The following is a 15,264-nucleotide window of genomic DNA, read 5'->3' as shown; positions in this document are numbered from 1 at the left end:
GAACCTCCTAATGTTNCTGTGAGAGATAAAAAATAATTCAATATATGGAAAAATCGGTATTTTATTACTTTAATGCAGACTGTTAGTTATTGTAATTGTCTCATACTCGAATTAATTTTGTGGTACATTCACGTACTGTATAATGCATATTTATTGTCAAAATTGATTTCGAAAATTTTATATATCTGTAGTTTTTCAGAAAAACCTGTTGGGTCAATTTAAAAAAAAAATTTACATAAAATTTTTTAAATTTTTTTCCCAAAAAACTTTCCAAATAAATTGGAGTATGTAATTGCATATCAATTAATTAATTAACAATTAATTAATAATTAATTAACAATTTATTAATAATTAATTAATTTTCTGATTAATTTATCAATTAGCAAATTAATTAATTATCCAATTAATTACAAATTAATTGGATTATGAGACAATTACAATAACTAATAGTCTGCATTGAAGTAATAAAATACCGATTTTTCTATATATTCAATTATTTTTTATCTCTCACAGGACCTTCTATGGGCCGAAACGAATGTCAATTAATTTATTAATTAGCAAATTAATTAATTATCAAATAATTACAAATAATTGGAATATGAGATAATTTCAATAACTATTAGTCTGCATTGAAGTAATAAAATACCGATTTTTCTATACATTGAATTATTTTTTATCTCTCACAGAACCTTCTATGGGCCGAAACGAATGTTGCCCCCTAAAATTATTCCTCATACGGCATACATCCCACTAATTTATTTAAAAATTGACGAGTCACACTTCCCTAGTTTCCCTTGTTAGAATCTCCTGGATAGATGGCAGCATCACTCATCCAATCGACCACTTCCACAATTTAGACATGGATCTGAAGGGGAAGGAAATTTTAGCCTGATTCATGTCCCCATGTAATTGCTCAGAGACCGACCAAAATTATTTTGTACCTACTGATTTTACGAGCAGGCACATCATACCTACTCGGGGTCTTGACTTTTTCTAAAGATCGTACCGCAGCTTCTCCGGAAGTCCGATATTCTAACCACTGGGCTAAAACGTTTTGACGATTCGATCGATTATGAATGACAAGAGAATGAATTACAAAACATAGCATAACAAAACCTTTGGGCAACATGAATTATAAAAGAAGCTCCCAATAGATTTTAATTAAAAATTTCGGGCAAAGAGATTTTGGGTGTTTTTGGAAATCAAAGAGAATTCAGGGAGTGTGTCGAAGACCATCCTTTTTAAGATGCTTTTTATCAGTTTAAGAAGTCCTGGAAAGCAGATATCATTGAAAAATCTATGGATGGCAGTAATCAATACACACAGTCACGAACACCAAAAAAAAGTTTTTAAGTGTCAGTTTAACTATAAAGATAGACCACCCAATCTATTAAGTTATATTTAGGCAAAATGAAATGTGTTTGGTATTTTAGTTGGTATTATGTCTTAGCAAAATCCCCTCTAAATTAATCTAAGAAATTTAAGGCAAGAAATTTAAATAATTTGAGTTTATTGATCGCTAATTTGAATTTTTTATTAACGGTGATGCCAGTTGCTTACAAAAATAATTGAAACTTATATCATAAAATTTGTTACTTCTTAAAAAATATCATGAAACTTTACTTATTATCACAGTGATCCGGTAATATAATATACACATTGAAATATGACATCTTTGGCGTGGAAATTATTTATGTGGTTTTTAAATCCAGGAAATTTCCACCTATTTTGATTATAAGTTTGATACGACTTGGAAATTTTCAGCGGACTTCTGGGAGATCGGTTTGAAGTCAAAACCACGATAATATGATTTGAAATATAATTTATTATTTTTTTACATTTTTATAATTTAAAACATTTTAAAATAACATTCCATGTGGAACAGTAACCATTCCAAACTCGAAATGAGTTTAGTGTCAACAGTGAAACGCAAAAAATATTTAATTGCAGAACTGAATGTTGCAAATAATATGAGAGATAAATTTAACATTTTCCTTAAAAAATTAAATGTTATCATCACAGTGATCTGGTAATATAATTATAGGAATTGAAATTTGGGTTGCAAATTATTTATGTGGATGCTAAATGAGTTAAATTTCCACTTATTTTAATCATAAGTTAGCTACATAAGTAATATTTCTAGTGGACATCTAGGAAACCTGTGCCTTAAGTCAGAACCAAGGTAATACGATTTGAGTCAGAGTTTATTCTCTTTCTTTATATTTTAAAGCATTTTAAAGAAATATTACGTGTTGAACAGTAATCATTCCAAACTCGAACTGAGTTTAGTGTCAATTGTTAAACGCAAAAAATATTTTATTGCACATTGCAGATAATGTGAGTGATAAATTTAACATTTTCCTTAAAAAAATGAAATATTATCATCACAATGATTCTGTAATATAATTATATTCATTGATATTTGGGATGAAAACTGTTTATGTGGATGCTAAAGGAGTAAAATTTCCACTTACTTTAATCATAAGTTAGCTACATAAGTAAGATTTTTAGTGGATCTCTAGGAATATAGCGGACAATTTAAGATAGCGAATTTTCCTCAAAAAAAAAATATATATATAAATAACTGTAAGACTTTTCCAGTACTTTGCCTTTAGGGAAAGACAAACTATTCATAGGTAATTACAGCGGCATTAAAATCCATCACCTTTTATTGTGTTTGAGTTATGATGCATAATTTTGGCTATGGCATTGTTGCAAAAGGAATGGCTGTTCAAATAAATGAATTAACCTGTTTGTTTTCCTTGTTCATAAAATATTGATGTGTAATCCTCTATTTTATCACAAACCATTACAGTGGTTTGTATTTATTATAAACATCAGTTCAGTTGCACCTGCTAGGATATATAAATCAGGATCATTGCAGCTGTAAGATTTTTTGAACAGTGAAAAATATCTTAAACTTAACAACGAGATTATGAACTTATAAATACAATTTTGATTTTTTAAAATTTACTTATTTAAAAATTATTAAAATAAAAGCTTAGAAGAAAGGATTTTGTGTTGAAAATATCATAGAACTACAACAGTAGCAAATGGTAAAATTTATTTTATTTCATTACATTTATTATGTTATTTTTAAGTTTATTTTAAAAGAATAAAAAGAAAGTATCTCTTCGAAACTTATATTTAGGTGATTCTCATCAAATAGGATAATGATCCTATTTGGTGAGAGATATGATATTACACTATAAAGTGATGAATTTTTGCTTAAATTTTAATTTATATAATCATAATATAATGATTTTATGCAGATGTTCACATAATTAACAAACATGTATGTAAATGTAAACACAATTAAACATACATAATTGTTTAAGTTCAAAATGTAATTTTTCTGGCATGTCGCGAACAATATTTACGATAATTACTTACTTTAAAATTTGCCGCATTAATTTTCTTCTTTTTTTTTTACATTTAAACTAATAAAAGCACTTCAAAAGTATGCGCACGAGGACTGATTTACAAATTATTTTGTATAATATAAGTTTTTCTGTCAATAGCTTGTATTTCACAGGAAAATTCGTAATTTTTCTGGCCGCTTGCTTCCCCCCGCCTATATGACCTATATGGTGCTAGAATTTATTTATTTAATTAAATTGCTTAGCCATTTTGACAGAACATTTTGCCAGTAAGAACGCGAAAGAAAATATCACTGATAATATCTATTTTAAGAGATTTTGAAAAGTAAGTATGCTGTCAATTTTCTGCCTTCTTTAAATCTTTAATAATTTTCAGATATGCATAATATACTTGAACGAGGGAGCTCTATCCACGGAATATTTATCTCCCCCTCAGGAACTTTTTTAGTATTGCAGAATTCTATAATAATGAAATATTATAACCACTTTATTATTATAGAATATATATGTATTGTGATTATATATCGTATATGAGCCGTGGTGGCTCAGGGGATAGAGCGTATTCGCCTTCCTATTAGATGAGCCGGGTTCGAATCAAAGTGATGGTTGGTGGTTTCGAATTCCGTACTCAACTCACACCAACCACAGAGCTGACGTAAAATATCCTCAGTGGTAGATGAATCATGGGTTAGAATCCCCTTGCCGTCAGATTTAGCGTTGGAGGTTTTCATGGATTTCCTCCGCATGTAGTGCAAAAGCGAGTAAGTTTCATCAAAAAGCTTTTCACGAAGGCTAGGTTGTGCCTATGCTTGATCTATGGGCTCCTTTGTCTTCTGGATTGGGTACAAAATAGCAAGCTAACTTTGCAGAAGAAACCGATATGTGCAAAAGCAATTTCGTGGGTTCGGTTAGCTCAGCGAGCCGGAGTCGGGGAGTTGGAGAGTTAGTTCTATGTTATTCGTTAACTATATGCAGTACTAAGAATGCAAAATAATAACGTAATGTGATAACCATACTAAACACTAAGTAATGTAATTTGGTAACCATATTCGGTATAAAGCAAAATGTATTTCGGTCACCATATTTAACACTAAGCATTCGATGTAATTCGGCAACCATATTCAGAGCTAAGCATCCACTATAATAATCTAATTCGGTATTCATATTCAGTGCTAAGCATACTATGCAATTCGTTAACAATATTCAGAATTAAGCATTCAATGTAATTCGATGCAACGCAGAAGCGTTTTTCTGTCTAGCAATGATAACTAAAAAAGTGTTTTCACTTATGTCCTTCTATCTGAGATGTTATCAATATGCTGATACTTTGAGGACTCCTCTAATGATAAGAAAGCATTTATTTTTCCATTTTATCCTGTCAGACAAATAAGGAAAAGATACGGCAATCACGCAACTTGTTAGATGTTTAAATATTAAAAACAATTGATTTCAGTTATATTGTTTGACTTCTCCTTGTAGCTGTTGCTGTAAGTATTTTTAAATTATCCATTTCAAATTACTTATAAAAAAATTTTCATATGTGAAACACGCCAACTTTATTACAAACTCAAAACTGGTTTGTAAAAAATTTTTTCTCAAAAATTTTTTATCATTTCTTTTTTTTTACAAAATTACTTTTCTATTTATATAGTGTGAAACTTGTGATTTATAAAAAAAAAAAAGCTTCTTATTTGATTCGGTATGCCCTGAAAAACCTATTGTACAAAACCTATATTTGTGTATTAAGTGATTAATACCACAATTCCTAGTATAACTATAACCATAACTAATTAAGAAGAGCCGCGGTGGCTCAGGGGATAGAGCGTTTGTCTCCCACACCCCAGGTTCGAATCCCTGAAGTAGCTGGTTGATATGATATTCTGCTCCCGGCTGGCATCCATTACAGTGCTGACGTAAAATATTCTCAGTGGTAGACAGATAATGGCTTAGAACCCCCTTGACGTTGAGCTAATCTTGAGAGGATTTCGTGTTTTTCCACCAAATGCAACGCAAATGCGGGTTAGTTTCATTGAAAATCTTTCACGATGTTCCAATGCTTGATCCAGGAGTTCCCTCTGTTCTCTGGGTAGGGGGTTGAACATTGATATTCGTGAACTCAGAATTGGTAGGCCTGTTTAAAGCCGGTTATAACATAAAATAAAATTTAGTTTATAGAGCCGTGGCAGGGCAGGGGATAGAGTGCTCATTTACCAATGAGGTGATCTAGGTTCGAATCCCAGCGATGGCTGGTCGATATAAATTCTGCATCCGACCGTAAGAATCTCCTCAGTAGTAGTCGAATAACAGGTTAGGATTCCCTTGACGTTAGGCTAATCATGGAAGGCTTTCGTGGTTTTCCTCTCCATGGAACGCAAGTGCGAGATAGTATCATTAAAAATTTATACAAGGTATCAATAACAAGTATAATATTTTTTTAACAACGTTCGAAACAGAATGGAATCAAAATTTCTTTTGTACATAAGACAAAGAAATAGTTAAGAAAATGAAGAAAAAAAGCGTTAAAATAATATTGAATTAAATTTGATTAAATTTAGACAACATCACTTAGCATGTGTAGTGTAAAATTAGCTATTCTGAAAAATTATATTGACTCGCCTTAAAGCTTCTTTTGTAGTATTTGAAAGCACATGGGACTTACATTTAACATTTACGCTTAAATTAGATGTTGGTATTATTTTCTTTAGTAGACGTTATTTAGTGGATGCCTTATTTTATTAGATGCTTTGTTTTCATGCTTATGACTGCTTACTCGCTTGAGTTCCTTGTTGCTAACGCGGTGAAGGAATTTCATCAGTTTCTTTTTTTAACAATATACGTATTAGTGTTTTCTATAATAGGATAGTGTGATAGTAAGTAACGATAATGACAATAATTATAAAAAGCAGTCTTTGTTAGTTTTGTGAAATAGCTATAATAAAATTTGGTTGTCCATTTTTTTCAACTAATCTGTTTATTCGTAATATTTTGTGTAGTAATAGTATTAAATTTCGTGAAATCAAGAAAATTTTTCAAAAAACATCCATCCTAAAAACTTACAAATTCCAAAATGCTTTCAAATTTTTAAAATATAAATAAAATGAAAAATCGAATAAAAATTAAAGAAACAGGTGTGCAACAATGTATGTATACTAAGTGCATTTTAAGACGCATTCTATCGAAATATGAAATTACCAAACAGTATGACATTAAACAACAACAAAAATAAAATGACATTAATAAAACTAATTTTTTTTACGAACTAGAAAAAGAATTTGTACTTGTTTAAGGTTGAAAAGATAATTTAAATTTGAGTTATTCTATGCAACGAATGAAAGTGAAAGTCAATAAAACAAAAAAAGTTTGAAAGAGAGAAAAAGGAAATGGAACCTGTCCATTCAAGGCCATCGTGTTTCCTTCGCGTCATGGTCAGTTTTATTTTTTCTGTTCGTGATTGTAATGTAGTGAGTTCAAAGTTAGAATGCAATCACAACCTTCCGGTTTGACAAACAAAATCATGCAGCACAATCTGATTATTGCCTTTTCTAAACAAATGTATCTTAACTCTATCGTAAATTCTTAGCTCTCACGTTTTGCTCTCATTTGAACCATGTGCCATTCGATCTACCCTGGTATGTTGATATTTTGTTCTATTTTGCTATTTTAAAATAGCTTGACATATTAATACACACGTTGATTTTTTTAAACGTAAACATCTAAATAGTCTAATAAATTGTCTAAATAAAATGTGCGGTCAGATATTGAAAAATATTGTTTACAATTTTTTATGATGTTGATAATCTCTTGGCCTATTTAAGACCTTAAAAAATAAGCTTGTATCAACAATTTCGGCCAAAAGCGTACTTTTAAAATAGTGAAATTTTTTTATCAACGTGATTCTTAAAACACATTATAATTATCTGGGATTTGTTTGAGTTAGATTTTCCGAAAAACGTTTTCTTTATCGCTCTTTTGCTATTTTACATACAATATGTTTTTCTAACAACCAGTTGGCATCTCCTGAATTGTGTTTATTCACATAAAAAAGGTAAATATTGTTAGAAATAATTTTTGTAATTTGTTTTTCTGAAAAAAATCGAATTTTATTTCGCTTAGCTTATTTGTTTTGTTTTCATTAGGACCATTCATATTTCCTTTCATCATATTCACCTGATGTATGAATGATTCGCAAAATTTTCTTGAAAAGATTATTTTAAAATCGTGTTAATATTTTTAAACAAGTGTTGAGTCAGCAAATGAAAATTATTTTTTTCCATTTAAATTTACGTAAAAATTTCGATTAGATTTTGAAAAAAAAATGTTGATCAAATTTTGTATTGTTTATATATTTTTTCAGCCTATTTAGGACATTGAATAGCTATTATATTATGCAATTAAGAAACATTTTATAACTTCAGAAGTGTTTAGATCATGCGATTTCTCATACATATCAGTGAAGTTTGCAGCTTTTAGAGGTTTGAGGGACCAACAACAAATTACGAACGTAAAATATTGTTTTTGATCACCCTAAAGAAATTAAAAAGAATTTGTAACTTGTATCAATTATTTTATTTATTATATACAATGCTTGCCCAAAATTTCGTAAGGTTAGCTTAAATATTTATGGAAGTATAAACATTTTTATAAAAAACTATTGTTTCGTCTTATTATTTTTTTGCTATAATGTTAAAAGTATTCAATAAAACTAAACAAATTTTCAGGTCGATTTAAAAAAACAAAATTTTTTTTTTTTTTAAAAAAAAATTTGCTGAAAACTGTGCAATAAATAAGCAATTAAAGTAGAATCGTATTTCGCAACTAATAAAAATAATCCGATTTGAATATCTTAAAAATTTAAAAAGCTTCAAGTAATTTTCTAGGTAGTTTTTGTACTTTTTAAGAGAAGCTCAAAATGATAAATATTATTTCGTACCATAAGGCAAAATTTAAAAAAAATGATATTACCTTACAATAAAGGTGTGTACACTGAAATGTTATTGTACTAGGAAGGAAAATTTGAGAAAGAAAATACACTTTTATGGGGGATGATTCTTTAAAATATTGTAGTTTACTTATAATGTGATCCCTTAACAACAATTTATAATCGTTTGAAACTGAATTTGATCGTCTAAAAATACATTTTTTTAATTGTTCGTTTGCAATTTTACATAAAATAAAACGTTTTTCTAATAACCTGACATCTCTCGTTTAGATCTTGTTCTCATAAAAGAGGTAAATAATTTTTAAATATTTATTATAATATTTTTTTCTGAACAGATAAATTTTATTATTTTGTTCATTCGTTTTGGTTTCATATGAACTATTTACATTTCCTGCCAACCCATCTTCCCTGAAATGAGGATAATTTGCTTTAGTTCTAGAAAAAAAAGCCATTTAAAAATCGTTTTGGCAATTTAAATGAGCGTTGATTTAACAGAAAAAAAACATATTGGTTAAATTCCAAAAAAAAGAAAAGAAATTCACGAGTTCATATGATGTTTATCTATTTTACTACTTGATGTTATCTATTAACTACAACGGCTATTATATTAAGTTTGTGTCATCAATTTTTTTCAATATTTACCTAAAATGATGTAATTTCCTTTCAAAGGCGATTTTTCAATAACTTTTTATAATCGTCTGAAAAACGTTTTCTTAATCATTCGTTTGATATTTAACATTAAAAAAAGTCTTCTAAAAAGTTTTTTAATATCTTTTATTTCGAGTTTATTTGCATGTAAGAGGTAAATAAGTGTATAAATAACTTTCATAATTTATTTTTCAAAACAAATGAGTTTTACTTCCCTTTTTATCTCATATTTTGCTTTTATTTGGTTCATGTGCATTTCTTTTCATCAAATCTACACCGAAATGATATTTTTTCCCTCTACTATTTAGAAAAAAGTTGTTTGTTGACATTTTCATGAATTGTTGATTCGTGTTTACATATAAATTTTTTTTATCTTAAAATGTTTTCGACACTTTTTATCTAAATTTACTTAAAAAGTCGGTCAGGTTTTGAAAAAAGTTGTTTACGAGTTATTTTGATACTTTCTCTTAATTCCTTTGGCGCAGAATTTTTATTAAACATATTTTTCTTACTTTTTTCATTATTTCATATTAATTTAGGTCAAAATAAGTGAGAAGCATTATATTTAGCATTTTAATAATTAAAGGTTATGAAATACAGCATGAAAGACGGGTGTTTTTTCTGTGTTAAGGAAATTCTTTCAAACATGGTTTACTTTTAAACAATTTTTTCAATTTGTCCTTATTTGTGGTTATTTAGATCTCAGAAAAACAGCTATTTATCATTTAAATTTCTTTAATTTACCATATCAATTATTGATAAATTTTTGAATATAAATTAATTTTTTTTCTTCCAACTACAAAACTAAATAAAATTCATAAAAACTTTATTTTGGATTTTATATTTTAGTACAAATATAATTCCAATAATCTATCAGATTTTTCTAGTAACTATTAATTAGACTGTTTCCTATAAATGAAAAATACTAAAATATATTTTTGCTTGTAATCAGAGCTTCAGAAAAAAAATATATAAAAGGGATGCCTGTGTTAGATCTGTGTCAAAGAGTTAAATTGTTTTTGAGCGTTGTTACCTGAATACACGTATGTATCTAAATATACATACGTTAGAACGTTTTTATCTAAATATACGTAAGAATGTAAGGTCAGGTTAAAAAAAATTGAAATGAGATTTTATTTTTATTTTTGGATTGTTTTAAAATATTATAGTTTTTATTTAACTCTGATACCTTAATAACACCTTATAATCGTTTGAAAAACGTTCTCAATCGTTCGTTTGTTAATTTACTTAACAAAATATCTTTGTTTTATTAATATTTTGCCGTTTTGAAAATTCAACCAAACAGAAGTAACCAACTTTACAAATAAATAATTAGTCCAGTTAACGAATATTAAAAATCACAAAAAGGTAATCGTTTTTAAATATTTTCCAGTTACTTTTTATACTCGACAGCTTTTATTTTTGATACTTAAGTCCTATTTGGGTTTAACGAGGACTATGATTTAACATGCTGGTCAAATTCTGAGTCAAATTACGGTAAAAAAATACGGGCACCCTTACTGCGGGATCCGTAAAGTTCATGTTCTTGTGAAATGTAATTCTATTTCACACTTTTTTTCAGTGATATTCTTTTAATTTCAACGATTCACTGATTTTTGCAGTAAATATTACTATAAAAATTACGATATGTCAGAATTTTTGTTCCTTAAAATTTTACGGTAAAAATTATTGGCACCCTGAGTGTTGGTACTTTTTACCGTAATTTGATCCTCAATTTTTACAGTGTACGCCCTCGTTATAAACGAACTTTAATGAATTTCATAACAAGTATATTTTGTCAAAATACATCGAGATACGTTTTTGATTATGTGGTTTGAAATAGCAAGAAAATTAATGTTATTGATTCCATTTTTGCTTAAAAACAAAAAAAGTATAAGTTCACATGAGCACCGGTATTCAGCCCAGATTTCAAGCGTGATAAGTCATCATAAAAAAATTCAAAATAAAAACAAGTTGTTATATAATTATGTAGAACATTTGTTAAAAAACACTAGCTTTATTTCTTTTTAAATTTCAGAAAAAAAAACTTTTACATTGAAGTAATTATAAACATCTGCGAAGAAAATTTCTCCTAAAAGTGAGTGATATTTGAGTTTGTGTTAATTATTGAAAAAACACTTATCTATGGGCAAAATAGAAAATTCAATATCCTGAATATCCTAGGATTTGCACGTACTAGGACATAATCTTATTGTTAACGTAAGTTACAAAATCAGGCTCAAAAAAGTCTTCATACATACATAAACAAACATTTAAAAAGTCGCATAGGTAAAATCCTAGAAAAGCCTCCTCTTGGCGACTTTTTGAAATCTCGCCAAGTTGGCGATTATTACTGGGATCAACGTTGATTTTTGATTATTNAAAAAAAAAAAAAAAAAAAAAAAAAAAACAATTTCAATTATTACAAATTTCGGCAATTTCAACCGGTACCGCACAAAATTAAATTAAAAAATGAAATAATAACGGTAATTAATAACATTACTGTTAAAAAATTAAATACCAACAATGATTCTAAAAGAAGTTATCAGAAGCATAAATGGCGATAAAATAAACCCTTTTACCTCATTTCTAACGAAATCCAACTTTCGCGTAGGTATACATATCAAATAACCAATCAGGTTTAAGAATTTTGGTGGTGTGATCGGAAGTTCAAAATTATCTCCCCGAAATATTTTCCGGAAACCTAGTTTGGCGAGATTTCAAAAACTTTCTTGGCGAGATTTTAAACAAAATCGCCACGGGGTGGACCATTCTAGGATCCACCCAGTCGTATATTTAAAAATTGACTTTTCCCGAAGTATTAGACCGATTTTGTGCAAATTTTGCATTTAACATTTAAGATTACATTCTATAAATTTATTTAAAATGTTGTACATGTTAAAATTCAATTTCTTCATGTAAAATATTGTATAATATTAATGCTAAAATATTGTTTTTAAATATCTGCACACTGTTGAATCACTGTGAGTATTCGGAAAGGTTTAAAAAAACTGCTCTAAATTTTTATCAAGCGTTGTTTTTTGCAAGCACTTTTTCTCAAACTAATTGTTTAAAAGTGATTAGATTCACGCTATAAAGTTTTCCTGTTAAAATTTCATAAGAAATAGATATAATATTTATTACTGATTTTATAATTAGTAATAAAAAGGAAATTCTATTCCATATTTTTAATAATTAACATTAATAGTATCTTTATTTCAGTATGTTTTAGAATTTTATTTATTTATAGCTTATGCAATAAATTAAAATAAAGAATGCCAATTACATATAAATTTTATTGAAAAAAGCTATCAAATTCTCCCGGTTTACAGTCGATAACAGTCAGGTTACATTGAACTGTGTGCCATTTGGCTTAAAATATCTTTACGTTCTGCCATTATTCAATTACAGGAACTTTAGTACTCCTACATAAAGAATGAATTCAGACCGATAAAAGAAAAACTTTACAGAATGCTTCAATTGAATAAGACTAACAATTCAAACATTATCTAATATGCAATATCATCTTCAGGGTCAAAAATTGAGCTATTTTAACGTTATCTTTTATTGACGCGTCTGGAGTTGAAAAATAAGATATCTGAAAATGAGACTTAGGTTCTAATCCAACTTTCTGAATATCGTAGTCTGTATATTTCATAATATTTATTTACATTTACTCCCATGACCATGACCTATTTGGTAATTATTTGCTCTTAGACTAATAAGTCTCAATAACACTATTAAGTCTCAATACTTAATTCGAAAATGAATAGAAGATTTATTTATTTTTTCGTCTTAGTTGATTAGAGCAAATTAAATTTACAATTGATGATATTACTTCGGCAAACATTCTCCATTTCTAACTGAAATTGAACATAGTTCTTTGAGAAAGGAATTTCAAATTTCTTTATATTTTTATTCTTATTTCATAATTATATATATATANTCTGGCCCTTTAATATTAAATTAACTTTTTAAGTATTTCGCTATAGCTCGGGAAATTTTTAAACGTATCAATAATTTTTTTTTTAAAGAGAAGAAGGAAAATTATTAATAAATAAAATATATTTAAAATTTAAAGGAACTGTATTGATATATTTTGCTTTGTTAATATTTATACAATATTAGAAAGCACTCTTCTTTGCGGATCTAATCGTGTGAGCTGATGACGGGATTATATGTTTTTCTTACTTTGCCTTCCGACATTTTGATTTGTAATTTTTTTAAAACTTTTTTAATATATTTTAATAGATATTTTATTTATTAATAATTTTTCTTCTTCTCTATAAAAAATGTATCCATTGGTATTCTTTTTCGAATTTTAAACTTATTTTATGGGTTCTATGTACTTGCAGATAATGTGCAGTAAACAAAACTTATTGTTAATTTCCTTAATTTTTTTTCGTTAATATCTCTTTTCTTTTTTGTCTTTATTGTGTATTTAACGATGTTTTTAAAATATCGTTAATTTAATATCTGATTTTATGTATGTATGATTATTTATGAGCTATCGTATTTTATTTGAATATTATTAATTTAGTTCATATTTACATGCAATTAAATTTTAAGCTTATCTCTTTACAAGGATATCACAAGCGATTAAAAATGTAAAAAGTGTTGATTAATAAAAAGCAAAATATCTGTTAAACGAAATTAAAATTCACAATTTTCTTACTTTAATCTCTCAGTTTAGTATTGAAAGTAAAATTGTTAAATATGAATAATTTACAATGCTTCAATTAGTTAGTTTTAGTTTTAAAATGAAAAATTTATAATGTATGTTTTGTGGTAGTTATGATTAATTAATTTAATAAATAAAAACGAATTTAGTTTTTACCACTTTTTACATATTTAGTTGCTTGGGGCATCCCTGTATATGTTTCGGCTGGTAATAATTTAACACCGTTTGTATTATTTTTTAACGATTTGATCAACATTTTATAGGCACGGTGGCTCAAGGGGTAGAGGTTTTAATGTCAGTGTATTTAGGAATTCGAGAACTTATGGGTATTACTCGTAATACTCATAAGGCTCTTGTTTGATATTTATCGTTGTTTATAATACTCACGATATCATCGTATTGGATAACTATCATTATCGACAGTACCAAATTTGATATTCTTGTCAATAATGTCCTTGATACCATCGTATTCGATGACTATCGTTATGAATAATGCGCGCTATAGTACTATATTGATTCTATATCGTCGTTAATTATTGTTTTATACTCGCGACTTCCCTTTATTATCTCTAACTTAATGTTTTCTATAATTATCACGATATTATCGTTTAATCGATATTTATCGTGCGATATATCATTTTCAATCTATTGTGAACCAAAATCAGGAATTCAAAACCTTATGGATACTACTCTTAATCGTACTATGTTTGATATTTATCGTTGTCTATAATACCCACGATATCATCTTATTTGATAATTATCATTATCGACAGTACGAAATTTTATATTTTTGTCGATTATGTCCCTAATACCATCGTATTCGATAGCTATCGTTATCAATAATACTGACTATACTATATTAATTCTAAATCGTCGTCAATTATTGCTTCATACTCGCGATATCCTTTTATTATCTCTAATTTAATGTTGTCAATAATTACTCGCGACATCCTTTTATTATCTCTAATTTAATGTTGTCGATAATTACTCGCGACATCCTTTTATTATCTCTAAATTAATGTTGTCGATAATTATCGCGATATTATTATTTAATCGATATTTATCATTCGATATAACATTTTCAATATATTGTGAACAAAAATTTAGAAATATCGTTACTTTCTTTGGTTAAAATGCATCAATCTTTTACGGTGCATTAATATACCACACTACTCTAAGGTTCTTCAACTTTTCTGTTCACTTATCATCAAATCTTATTTTCGTTCATTGCTGCAAATGATTACTTTTAAGTTCAAAGACATGAAATAACGAATGTTTTGATGAGATAAATTTTCAATCGCATGATCAAATGTGTTTTTGTTTCAAAGAAACAAGATATCAGCAAGAAAATTTGAAAAAAGAAAAAAAGACATAAGATTATGATATAACTATGATCTTCCACAAAATTATGCGTAATCGAACACGACATCGTGCACGACAAAGTCAACAACGAAATGTTGTCCCCTATGAGGTTTCAAACATGAATTTAGAACTCATAGAATGTTAGAGCATCGATAGTTTTTAAACCCTTTAAATATCTTGTTGATGGAATTCTTATGCATATTTATTGAAATTTTTATTAAGTAAAACTGTTTACTTAATCAAACATGCAAGAA

The 15,264-nt window shown here is 27.8% G+C and overlaps 1 protein-coding gene across 11 annotated transcripts in view; it reads left to right on the top strand.

Moving 5' to 3' along the window:
• Positions 1-2,841: 2,841 nt before the first annotated feature.
• Positions 2,842-15,264, top strand: part of LOC107445081 (SEC14-like protein 2) — a 42,806-nt gene continuing 30,383 nt past the window's right edge. For 2 of the 11 annotated variants that reach the window (XM_071183103.1, XM_071183097.1), the window contains exon 1: positions 4,711-4,867. The gene's annotated coding sequence lies outside the window, so the exon portion shown is untranslated. Of the gene's footprint in view, positions 3,057-3,625; positions 3,706-4,710; positions 4,868-5,331; positions 7,010-7,145; positions 7,426-8,589; positions 8,610-11,041; positions 11,066-15,264 lie in introns of those variants that run through there. The other 9 variants (XM_071183101.1, XM_071183099.1, XM_071183100.1 and 6 more) reach the window with 9 other exon arrangements.

Source organism: Parasteatoda tepidariorum, chromosome 7, assembly GCF_043381705.1.
Source record: "Parasteatoda tepidariorum isolate YZ-2023 chromosome 7, CAS_Ptep_4.0, whole genome shotgun sequence".
Taxonomy (NCBI): Eukaryota; Metazoa; Arthropoda; class Arachnida; order Araneae; family Theridiidae; genus Parasteatoda; species Parasteatoda tepidariorum.
Note: the sequence above shows the minus strand (reverse complement) of the source record. Positions and strands in the feature narration are given on the sequence as shown.